Source organism: Vicugna pacos, chromosome 22, assembly GCF_048564905.1.
Source record: "Vicugna pacos chromosome 22, VicPac4, whole genome shotgun sequence".
NCBI lineage: Eukaryota > Metazoa > Chordata > Mammalia > Artiodactyla > Camelidae > Vicugna > Vicugna pacos.
The window spans coordinates 22235051-22247770 of NC_133008.1; the positions used below are offsets into that span (position 1 = coordinate 22235051).

Genomic DNA, 12720 nt, shown 5'->3' on the forward strand with positions numbered 1-12720 from the left:
TTTATTTTAATTTTTTAAAATTGTTTTATGGAGGTACTGGGGATTGAACCCAGGACCTCGTGCACACTAAGTAACCACTGAGCTCTACCTCCACCCCCTAAAACTAAGTATTTTAAAGTGAACAATTCAGTGGCATTTAGTATAGTCACAATATTGTGCAACCATCACCTCTATCTAGTTCTAGAACTTTCCCATCACCCCAAAAGGAAATCCATCCCCATGAGCAGTCTCTCCCCATTCTCCCTCCCCCAGCCCCTGGCAACCACAAATCTGTTTTCTGTCTCTATGAATTTGCCTGTTCTGGACATTTCATGTAAATGGGGTCATGCACTATGGTGGCTTTTTGTGTCTGGCTTCTTTCACTCAGCATGTTTTCGGGGTTCATCCATGTGGTATGAATCAGGGCTTCATTCCCAATATGCAGAGGAAAGTAGGCACAGAGTACAGATCCTGTGGCTTGGTGGGGTCCCCCCTAGGGTCTCCCATAAGACCACCATCCAGATTACGACAGAGAATACCCTCTGTCCCTCAGCCAGGCTCCTGGGGTACCTGTTTCCTATGCAGTACCCAAACAGGGAGAACAGACAGAGAGAAGGTGTGACAGAGCCTTGGGGGAAATCAGGGCAGGGAAGATGCCTGGGGAGTGGGGTTCCTTGTTTCAGGGAATGAGAGGCCACTAGAAGTGGGGACAGTGAGGCTGGGCCGAAGAGGGGAGAGAGGCAGAGATGGCATGGGGGAGCTGTGACACCCCAAAGTCACATGCAGAAAGGGAAGCTTAGCAGCAGCAAAAACGCTGTCAGGCTCGCGCTGTTTCCGATGTTCCCATTTGAGGAGGCTGGCCGTGCGGGAAGGGTGGGAGGCAGGGAGGCCACAGCTGGGAGGAGGTGGCAAGGCCACCGCCAAGGTCTGCTGCGGGGTGTGTCTATGTCTGCAGGTCTAGTAGGGCGGGGGACAAGGGCAGGGTGGAGAGAAGTGGCCAGGCCCTCCAGGGGAGTCAGGAACAGGGAGACACCATGAGGAGATGTGATTTTCTTGAAGCCCTCACGCTGCAGGGCAGATGGATGCAGTTGATCATTGATCAGAGCTTCTGGTGTGACCGCCTGAAGCCAGGAGCCCCGTAAAAAAGTGTCCACTGGAAAGCCTGGGATACTTCCTTGGAAAATGGCTCATTCAGCAGAGCTTAAGATCAGGGCCCCGCTTGGGCCCATGTGCCGGTCACTCTCCTGGCTGATCAGGTCACAGGATGAGTGACTTCCTGCCCTGCTGCCCCAGGGGCTCCAGACCTGAAGCAGGCCTCGCTGTAAAGCCTGAACCAACCACCAAGCTGCCAAGCCGGGGAGTAAGAGTGGAGGAAACGGCCCTGGAGAGGCACCCCGGCCCCGACTGCAAAATCGGGGGTACCTTCAGGGTGGGAACAGGGGCTGGGCACTTCACTGGGGAGCAGTCTCCACATGGCCTTGCAGAGGCGGAGCACAGCCTGAGGAGGCGCCTTCCGGAGTCAGACAGCGGCCACAGAGCCCACCCCCTCCTCTTCTTTACAAGGTCTTGACGTGTATGCCTGAGCTACTGGCCAGCTGCTGGGGGCCGGGCCTCAGTCGACCCTGCTCTCCTGCATATTTACAGAACCCAGTGCAGGGTCCCTACTCTCGGCACTGCTGAGACTTGGGGGCTGGACCATTCTCTGCAGGGGGAGGCCATTATGCGCACTGTAGGGTGCTGGGCAGCATCCCTGGTCTCCACCCGCCAGATGCCAGTAGCACCTAGGACCACCAAACATGTCCCCAGAGAAAGCCGAATTGCTCGGGCTGAGAAGCACTGCTAGGTACCAAGGGAGGGAAGAGGGGTTTGCAAGGCAGGGTCGTTGAAGCTCCTCCTGTAAAAAGGGCCCCATGTGGGCTGCAGGCCCTGATGGGTCCTCTAGGGAAGAAAACTCTCTTTCCAGGTTTCATCTCCTCCAAGTTCAACCTTCATATGAGGGTAAAGCCCACAGGCTCCTGAGCCACCGCTCTGGGAAAAGCAGACAGCAGATCTGTCTCCTCCTTTACTTCCAGACCCTGCGGGGTGGCGTCTGAGCTGGGGACAGGCCGGCTCTGTGAGAAAATGAGCTCCCACGAGCAAGCACACGAAGTCCTGCCTGTCCCAACTACGAACAGATGGTGAAGGGGCACTTGAATCCCTCATGGGCTCCCTCCCAGGGCCAGTCCTGGGTCCCCGCAGTGCCTGGTTTCAGGGCCTGCCACAGTCCCCCTTGAGACGCACATTCAAATCCGGAAGAGCCACAGCGGTCCCTTCTGAACTCGGGACAAGTCTCTGCGGCGACTTCTAAGGAAACAGCCAGGCCCGGCGTCCTGGGGACAGGAGGGAATGTCTTCGGGATGTGAGGGCCCACCAGCTCTCTGGTTCTGCGATTACCAGCGCGGGGGCCCGGTGACCTCATGTGTCTGGTATGCGGTCTCAACACACTGCGACTTTTCAGAGCTGATCTAAAAATATCCGGTTGGTGCTATTATACGTCCCGTTGGAGGAGGAGGAAATACTAGCCTGGCACTCGAAGCGAGGGGAGCTATTGTGTAGCTGTCCCGGGGCTGGCCAGGGGTGTGCGTGGTCTCCAAGCACAAGGGTGGCTGGTGTACAGGGTGGATGGTGTGGGGCTGGGGACGGACGGGAGGAAGAAGGAGGGACCGGGTGCCGGCCCTGATGCGATGTACTCTGGCACTGGGGTCAGGGAGGCCATGCGCTCCTGCTGTCTTCCCACTGGGCCAGAAAATCCACAGCCCTGGCAAAATGCTTCTAGGGAAAGGCCTCTACTTTCTTAGGAATGCTTTTTTCCCCCCTTTATAGAATATCAAAGACATGTTTCTAATGTAAGTTGTACGCTTTGAAAAAAAGATACAGAACCTTGCTGAAAATTTATCCAACAAAAGAGAAAAAAAGCCCACAAAGTGATGAGTCTATAATTCAGCCTCACTCCCCGTCGGTTGCTAGGTAAAATGAACAAAGAGGCAGCACACATCGGTGGCCCCCAACCCTGCCAGGGATGCTCAGAGCGGGGGGATGTCCGGCCGTCTTCCAACTGCCTTTGTCTTCGAGGTTTTTCTTTTGGGAGCTTGAAAAAGGCTTTTTAAATCAAAGACATCCAGCATTGAGCAGCCTACTTAGCCAGAAATTTCCAGAAGGTGCATTTTCCATCTAAACAGGACGGCTCTTTACTCTGTTGGAATGCACGGTAAACATTCTAGGAAAGACGGTGATATGACATCAAAGCATAGCCTGTGGTGTGTGCCAGCCCCACGCCAGGTGTGCTATGGGCTTCTGACTCTTGTCGAACTTCTCTAAGGGACAAATTGGCCCTCCCCATTTCTGATGAGGGAACTGAGGCTCAGAGAGGTCAGCTGATCTCTCTGAAGCCGAGAGTGGGTGGTTGGCACAACCCGGGGTTGGAACCCAGTGGCCCTACTCCCAGCCCACGTCCCTTCCATCGCCCCTCAATCCCTGGGCCAGACTGGTCCTCAGCACCTGGAGCCAGGCAAGCGGGTCTGGGACTTCTCAGGCTGTCCTCCTGCCCTGGCTGGAGGCAGCTCACCCAGGGCCTGGCAGCCAAGCAGGCAGATTCCCGAGCCCTGAGTTCACACCTGGCCTCTTGGGTATCCCACGTGAAAAACAGATAAGCCCCGAGAGGGACTGCAATAAGCAAACTGTTTTGCTTTCAGATTTCAAAACCCAAAAGTCCCATGGAATGAACTCACAAAGGCAAGAGCATTCGTCCATCTCCTGTGTTGACAGGTGAGCCCCAACTCGGGGTTCCCCTGGAGAGAAGTCCCCCAGCCTCAACTTGCAGGGCGGTAGTCCTTCCGGCCAGGCAGAGGTGGCCTGAACCAGGATCTAACTCCATCGTGCCCAGATACACCTGCGGCCATCCTTCCTCTGAGACAAGTTCTAGGTTGCTGTCGTGGCTTGGTCTCGATTGGGGGGTCGGCCTTCTCTGTTTTCCGGATCTAGCCACAGGGACCTCCCTTCCCAAGTGTTCATGGTGCTTTTGTACATGTGGTTTCATTCATTCACTTGACAACAATTTACTGCTGTGTGCCTGGCACTGTTCTAGCTTCAGAGAGCCCCCTCCCTGATGGGCACCCCCCACAGGTCCACCTTGGCTGTGGCTCCAATGTCACTACCTCCGACGTCTCCCCAACCCTCCCAGGCACTGTGGGTTGCCTGCTGCCACTCATGATCTTGACACCGCCCTTCCCCCTGCAATGCCACGCCTGGGTAGAGCCTCTGTCCCCCACCCAGAGACCATGAACCACACATCCAGGACTTCCAAATCTCTCATATCCATTCAAGGCTGGGAACTAGGACAGAGGAGTGACTGGCGTTTCCAGGAGAGACTGCAACTTGTAAAAGAACACTAGCAAACACGAGGCCACGGTGAAGCTGAAAGACAGGGCGGAAAGGGAGACTGTGTCCCACTCGCCAGCCAGCAGGAGCCCTCTTGTTTGAGTTATTTTTTGAGCCAAGTGTTCTCCAAGTTCCAGGCATATCTTTCAATGTGAAACAGTACTCAGCCCAGGCTGTGTCTATCTGGGGACAGAGGTGACTGCTGGCACCACAGGGGCAGGCCTGCGAGGCACGCCATGGCCCGTGGAGCCCAGGAGCCCTGCTCTGCTGTGTCTGCTGAGCAAACAGCCCCGGGGATGTGCAGTCAAGCTGGGACTTTCCTGTGTGGAAATGCTGGGGAAAATAACCCCAGGGGGGTGCACGAGGTGGGGGGCTATTTCTGGTGAGGTGCCCAGGAGAACAGCTCTGCTTCCGCAGGGGTTTCCAGTGGGTCCCCGTGGCCCACAGAGGGGGGCTGTGCCAATCGGGGCAAATGAGTTGGCTGCTCTTGGGTTTCAAGTTCCTCTCCTGTAAAATGAGGGGGCAAACCCCTGCCTTCTCAGGTTGTATGAGAATGAAACGAGACTGCTTGTGTGGATCAGGGGCCAGCAGGCTTACTCTGTGAATGGCCAGGTAATATTTTGGGTTCTGTTGTGACGACTCAATTCTGCTGTGAGAGCGTGAAGCAGGCACAGATGACCTGTACGTGAAGGGACGTGGCCATGGGGAGGATACCTTCCTGATGCCTGGGGAGGGCAGGGGGTGGTGGCGGGTGGGGGGATGGGGGTGGGAGGACATGGTGGGGAGAGGAAGGCTTAGACACTGACCTCTACCAGGGTCAGTAAATTATGGCCAGCCACCTGTTTCTGTATGGTCTGTGAGCTAAGAACAGCTGTCACATTTCCAAATACTTGAAAAGAAATCAAAAGAGTATTTCACCACGCACAAAAGTGATATGAACTTCAACTTTCAGCGTCCACGAATAGTTTTGTTGGCGCATGGCCATGTCTGTTTATGGATGGTCTATGTCTGCTTTTGGACCATGGTGGGGCTGAGTTGTGGTGATGGAGTTTTGCCCAACAAAGCTGAAAATACCAACCCTCTGGCCCGTCACAGGAAAGGTGTGCCGGCTACCATTCTAGGGGCTCTCAGTTACATGTCCCCTTCTCCCAAATGGGACCAGGGCAGTGCTGGGACGGGGAGAAGACTCTGACACTCAGACGTGCAATGTGTGAGCAAGAGAGGGCGTGAGTGTTGCCTGGGCTGACTGTGGTCTCTGCCCAAGGCACAGCAGGGACACAGAGAAGCAGGACCAGGAAGCATGGAGGGCAGAATGGGCCAGCATATTCACAGGCCCAGAGGGGCTGAGCGGAGAGACAGAGAAGCCTGCTTCCCTGGAGCTGGGGAAGGGAGAAGCCCGGCTGATGCGGTTTCCACAGAGCTGCTGCGCAGGGAACGGATGGAGGCAGCCAAGGCTGGCAGAGGGTGGCTGGATGTGGGGAGGATGAGGACAATGGGAATGGGGTGGCAATGATGGCAGTGAGGGGCAGTAGCTGTGGGGTGGAAGATGGGACCCCCGATCCCCTGCCAGCCCACGCAGGTGACCGCTGAGGGCTCACTGGGCTTGTGGGTACAGTGCAGGAAGTGAACAAATTACCCCCAACTTCATGGCTCCCTGAGTCACAGATGAGGAAGTGGTCTTTCCAGGGCCCAGCTGACACCCAGCCTCGGCCCGGGTTCTGTTCTCTTCCTGTTGCCCACGGGGCTTGGGACACCCAGCAGGCTTTCTCTAGCCAGCTGCTGGATGGATAGACGGACAGGCGGATGCAGGCACGTACAGAGAGCCAAGTGCTGACAGGACGTGACACTCACCCCCTTTCCATGACCCCCATTCATAACAGGCTCTGTCCTTTTTTTTTTTTTTTAAGTATCTTCCTGGTCTATGATCTCAAACTTGTATCTAGTTATTATGTCTAGTCTTTAATTTTTTTTGGCAGGGGGAGGTAATTAGGTTTATTTATTTATTTTTAGAGGAGGTACTGGGGATTGAACCCAGGACCTCGTACATGCTAAGCATGCACTCTGTCGCTAGAGCTATACCCTTCTGCCCAGGCTCTGGCCTTCTTATCCATAACAGCACTGACTGTCAGCCACAGATGTGGACAGAAACACTGAAAACACAGCATGGGCTCCTGGGGCCAGGATGAGGCTTTTTGAAACAGATTTCTACCAAGGGCGAACTGTGCCGGGGAGGGGATGGTGGGGAGTTGGGGGTGGAAGATGGAATCTTAGGGAAAAAAAGAAAAAGAAGCCAAGTATGAAACAAGTTATTGTACCTCCTATTTCACTACATTTTGGTTTAGGTTATAAATGAAACCACGTGCTAGGTCACAGAAAGAATAAAGAACAGATTAAGCTTTGATGGGGGAGGGTCTGGCTTGCTTCTTCCTGCACCAAAAATATTTGAGGAATTCATCAAGATCCCTGAGGGGTCGTTTTACCCATTTGATTCCCAAATCATTCTCTTTGGGGTTTTACTTCGTTCTTTTTCTCAGGTTTTTGAGTTGGGAAATTAACGCACTTGCTTTCATATTTTCATATTCATTCATGGCTACGAGTTGTCCTCTCATTACTGCCTTAAATGTATACCATGGGTTCTGATAATATACAGTTTTGATCACTGATTTTTAAAAAGTCTGTAATTTTGGTTTATAGATCCCTCTTCATCCAAGAGTTAACAGAAGGTTAGTTTTTCTTTTAAAAAAAAATTCCATATGGAAGGGCATTTAAAAGAATCAATTTCTTGTTTTACTGCATTAAGAGTGTTGACCATAATATTTCTACTTTTGGAAATTCTAGATGCTTTCTTGGTGACCTAATATATGGATGAGTTTTGTGAACGTTCCATGAATACTTAAGATTTATTCTCATATTGGAGTGAAGTGTTTGCAGTATGGCCACAATCTGTCTAAATGTGTAGTTTGGGCATCTTACATCCTTGGTGTTTGCTGTTCACTCAACTAGTCTTGTGTTATGTGTTTGTATCTATTTCTCCTAGTATCTTTTATAATTTCTACTTTGCAAAAGCAGCTGTTGTGCTGTGGGGTGCATAGATATGTAACTATTATACCCTGATGGTAAATTGAGGATTTTGGCATTATGATGAATTTCCTTCATCACATATAATGTTCAGGGGCCTGAGCTCTACCTTTTACACACTGGAATTGTGGCTGTGTTCCATCCTGTTTCTGTCTGCCACATTTGTGCCTATCCTTTTATTTTGAGCTTCCCGAACCACTTTGGGTTAGGTGTGTCTTATTCATAAAACATGGATTTGAAATTTGCCTTGTGAGGCAAGCTGAAAACTCTCTCCCTTTAGGTAGATTGCGCCCATTTAAATTTAGCAGCATGATGCACTCATCCCCTCGTTAGCTCTCCTCCCATCTGCTGCTTGTCGGTGTGGCTGAGTGACTAGAGGTCAGAACAATTCTCCAACTCACTTCTGATGACTTCCTGAAATCCTGCACCTTTTGTAAAGATTTTCCAGCCTCACTTTGCAACTGATCTGTTTTAATTTGTGTGGTGGGATGCATCTGGGGAGAGGAGCCACCAGGCGTAGTGGACTGGATGGAGTCATACTTAGGCTGAGCCGAATCGGGAGTACGAGCGGAAGGCTTGTTCTGTAAGTGGGTGGCTCACTATGGAAGGGTTCATCTTGGGATGACTTTGCTTCCCTATACAACTTTCAAACTGCAAGCTGCTGATGACAAGAACTGCAAGGACTTCTGATACTTTCTTTGCAGCAAAACTAAGCATTTGCACTTGTGGGGAAAGGTGCGCTTCCAGGGGTGGGCTGGAGGGAGCGTCGGTGGTCTCCAGATCATCCCTCTACTCTCCCTGCAGGCGCTTGAGCCTGTCTCTACACCCTCAAATGGGGCTGCCCCTTGGGGCTCCAGGCTCCCCTTGGGCCCACCCTCCATACCCAGGGAGAGGAAACCTGTCATCCAGGGGCTCCCCTGGTTATAGCAGTGAGGATGGAGAGTCAGAGCTGTCAAGATTTCAGTTCTCAACCCCAACCCCCACCTGCCCCGTGAGTCACCACTACCTTACTGCTCTGGTAGCTTGAGGGGAGGGAGAGAAAAGGTTGAGCATCCAAATATGGGCTGTGGGGGCCTGTTAAAGACACAGAGTCTCGGGCCCCATCCCAGACTTGCAAAATTTCTGGAAAGGCTAAGGAATCTAAATTCTTAAACCAGAGCCCAAGGGTATTCTTCTGATTCCTGGAAGGGTTAGAACTGCTGCTCTAGGGTTTATTATGGGAATGAAGTATCTCTAGGAAGAAATAAAGCAAGAGGATGTCTACTTACACCCCTCCCTCTTTTTTAAACATTTGGAATAGGGATCTTGATAGTCAAGAGCAGGACAGGGAAAGAGCTTTGCGCTGGGTACACCTAGTTTAATCAGATCACTCTCCTAATGCTTAGCGCCAAGAGATGGGAAACTTTCATACTCAGGGTTTCACGGAGATTAGCCACTGCCCACTTGCACCCCACCCCCAGGTGGGTCCTATTCCCATCCTGCCTGCCACTCGATGGCCTTGTTCAGCCAGACCCAGCAAGCTGGAGGGGACATGGAGGAGAAACCAGGTCCCTGTGATGATGTTGGAATAGGCACAGGAGAAGAAATCATTGTTGAGAGCCACCTCCCAGCTTTGCTTCCTTATAGCCCTGAGAGGCAAGGGATCATCTGGGAAACTGAGTTTGGTGGCTTGGCCCAAGTCCTGGCAAAGGGCTCTGCTTTGTCCTGACGCAGGTCCGGCTGGGAAGCCGGTACTCTGCACACCAACCCGGTTGCTGGACACTGTCACCTACCCACACCAGTGGGGCCTCATGGCTGAAGCTCAGGTAGTGGTGGGAAACATTTCAGAGGAAGAGATGACAGGATATGGTGACAGCGAGCGCGCAGGCAATGGAGGAAAGCACCGAAGACCAATGGTGATGGTGCAGGCGACTGAAATGGGGAAGTGGGAGAGGGCGGAGATGCGGGAGGTCAAAGTTCAGTCTGCCATGCCCTGACCTGAGATTTGCTTTGCCCGTCTCACACCTGGTGGGAGCTTGTCTGCGTGAGGGGGGTGGGGGAAGCTCAGGGTCTACAGACTAGTCCCCAGGCCACATGTGGCTTGATAAGCCTTTTTTCCCCTTAATACCCTTTTAATTTTAGAATAGTTTAAGATTTACAGGAAAATTCTAAGAATATTACAGAGAATTCCCACGTGCCGCACGCTCAACTTCCCCTACTGTTAACATGATGGTGGTAGGTTCACCACAACGAATGAACCAATACTGACAGATACATTATTATTAACTGAGTTTGCATTTCATTCGGATGTCCTCATTGCCCATCCCCCCCAACCCTGCCATGTCCCTTTTCTGTCCCAGGATCCCACATTATATGGAGTTGGCACATCTCCTTGGCATTTCCATGCCAAGTTTCTCAGCCTTTCCTTGCTTTTGAGACCTTGACAGTTTTAAGGTGGGCTGGCTCAATACCTTGTATAATTTCCTTCAATTCGGGTCTATCTGATGCTTCTCTCCCACGGCCTGTGTTTTGTTTTATTGGCAAATGGCCCCACTCATTCATTTCCTGATTGTCTGGCTACTTTTGCTCTACCACGTGGAGTGAGTACTGCGTGGCCCCCAAATCCAGAAATGCTAATTACATGGCCCTTTTACAGAAACAGGGTGCAGATCCCTGGCATAAACTACTATGTCAGGGTAGTTTAATCCAGGATACACTCCACAGGAGCAGCCACCGCAAACCCGCTCTGGCCAATTTTATCATCACTCAACACCAGGAGAGTTTGACCAATTAGCATAATGAATGTTCGAAGTGGACTTCTATGGATGATAAGTGGTGATTCTCAAGACAAGTGGCTGGATAAAACATTTCTGAGGCACTTTCCACACTTGTTTGAGAAATTCCACCCAGTGGCCTGTTCCTTAGGGACAGGGACTCAGGTCTGACCTCAAGCCAGTCCCATACCCAGCTGCTGGATCAGGGGCTCATGTGGGGCCCCAGGAGATGGAGCTCAGGTGCACCTGGAGCCACCAAAGAGGTCAGAGCTGACAAAACCAGTTCTAGGACAGCTAATTTTAAGATGGGAAGGAATCTGAGAGGTGGGTGGGGCAGGACCTGGCAGGGAGCATTCCGGGTGGGTAAAGCCCGCTCTGCATTTGTTTTAATTGTGCTAAAATTCAATAAACAAGGTTCCACTGCACATCACAGGGAACTATATTTGATAACTGGTAATAATCTATGATGAAAAAGAATATAAAAAATGTATAACTGAATCACTATGCTGTACACTAGTAATTAACACATTGTAAATCAACTATACTTCAATTAAAAATAAATAAAATTAGATTCACATAACAAAATTCACCGTTTTAACCACTTTAACGTACAGTTCAGTGGCATGCGGCATGTTCGCTACGTCATGCAACTATCAGCTCTATCAAGTTCCAGAACATTTCATCACCCCAAAAGGAAACCCTGTACCCATGAGCAGTCACTCCCCATCCCCCTGGTCCCAGCCCCTGGCAACCACTAATCTGCTTCCTGTCTCCCTGGATCTGCACGTTCTGGACATTTCATGTAGATGGGATCATAAGTATGTGGCCTTTTGTGTCTGGCTTCTTTCACTTAGCTTGAAGTTTTTGAGGTTCACCCACACTGTCTTGGGTGTCATTCCTTATCCTGGCTGAGTAATCTCTGTTGTATTTACTCAGCTTTGAAAAGGGGCCATAAAAGCAGCAGCCAGGCCTGCCTTGGTGGGTGGCTCCATCTTCCTTGGGTCTGGGGAAGCCATGGCTGGTGCTGACCACTGGATCCAAAGGCCATTAGACACCCTCAATGCTCAGGTGTAAAGAGCTTCCAGCCACCTCTTTTTTCAGGTGGAAGCGAGCCTCCCTTTTGACCTCCCATCACAGGCTGCTCCAGCCTTCACTTCTCTCATAGGGGCCCCTCTTCCTTATGGGGCAGCTCTGGAACAGGTGCAGAAGGCAGCCCACGCACCGAAGGGCTGCCCTAGCCTCCCCATGAGATTTGTCCCTGAGCTCAGCATCGCTGTGACCTCATCCCAGTGCTCCCTCACTCCCTGCTCTTCCACAGCTGAAACCTGGGGTTGCTGAGCTAGATTAGCTGCTGTGGGAAACAAATGGGCCCTGAACACCAAAAGGTCCCTCAGAGCCTCAGGGTGTGGGCCAGGGAGCCCCACAGTGCTGGCTCTGTCCTAGGACTCTGCTGTCCCCCTGACCTTCTGGGTCTCTCCTCCACCTCTCCCTGCAGGCCTCAGGGTGCACTTAGCTAGGTGATGGTGCAGGAGGACACAGCATGTGCAAAGGCCCTGGGGCAGGAGTGATCAGGAGGTGGAACGGAGAGGTCGACCTACTGTAGACTGCACAGCGGAGCTGGGCTTCCTGGCAGCTCTTGGCCCTGAAGACCTGGAGGTGGTAAATTCCAAGGGGAAGGGTGCAGTCACATGCCTTGAGGGGACAGAACTGGTCCAGGCATTCTGGCAGAACTGGAGAAGTTCCCTCAGGGGCTGCACATCCTTGCCATCTTCTCTCTCCCCCTCCCCACAATCTCATCAGTAGTCACACCTCCAACCAGCAGCTCTGTCCAGGCGGGCGCTCCTAGATCCACGTGGATCCCTGCAGACTCTGTCCAGAGCCCCAGGCCTGATTTTTAACTGCACATCCTAGAGGCCCCTAAACCAGAGTGGGATTCTTGGTCTCAGCGCTACTGGCATTTGGGGTCGGTCGCATAGTCTTTGCAGAGGGGGCTGTTCTGTGCACTGAAGGATGCTGAGCATCACCCCTGGCCAACCAAAAAACACCTTCAGACGTTGTCAAATGTCCCTAGGGGGCAGAATTACTCCCTGAGAACTGAGCCTTAGTTAAAAAATTGGCTGCCCTGGAGATCCCTGGGTTCTCAGGAAGGGCCAAGTGGAACTGTGTAAATTCTCACAGGTTGCTGTGTATTACTCTTCCTTAAAGGGGAGATGATACGATCCAGCATTTCCTGACACCTCACACCACGGAAGGCTTTGGGCCCAGGCCCCTGACCACTGCCAGGAGGTGCCATTTCCCCCTCCACTCAGGAAGAGCTTGTCAGCAGCCTTGAGCTGGGATCACAGGGCTGGTCAGCGGCTAGGTAGCCAACCGAGAGCCTCGGGCTAGACCCCCTGGCCTTTTCAAAAGGCAGGTCACTTTCAAGGGTGAGGTAACTGAATTCTCATCAGGCCTGGCCTTGGGAGCTGGCCGTGGCCAGTGGTGGCTAAGCAAC

At 52.1% G+C, this 12720-nt stretch overlaps 1 protein-coding gene across 17 annotated transcripts in view; it reads right to left on the reverse strand.

Annotated features, from left to right (window-relative positions):
* MYO9B (myosin IXB) overlaps positions 1-12720 on the reverse strand; it is an 84969-nt gene that overhangs the window by 45284 nt on the left and 26965 nt on the right. The window lies entirely within an intron of this gene.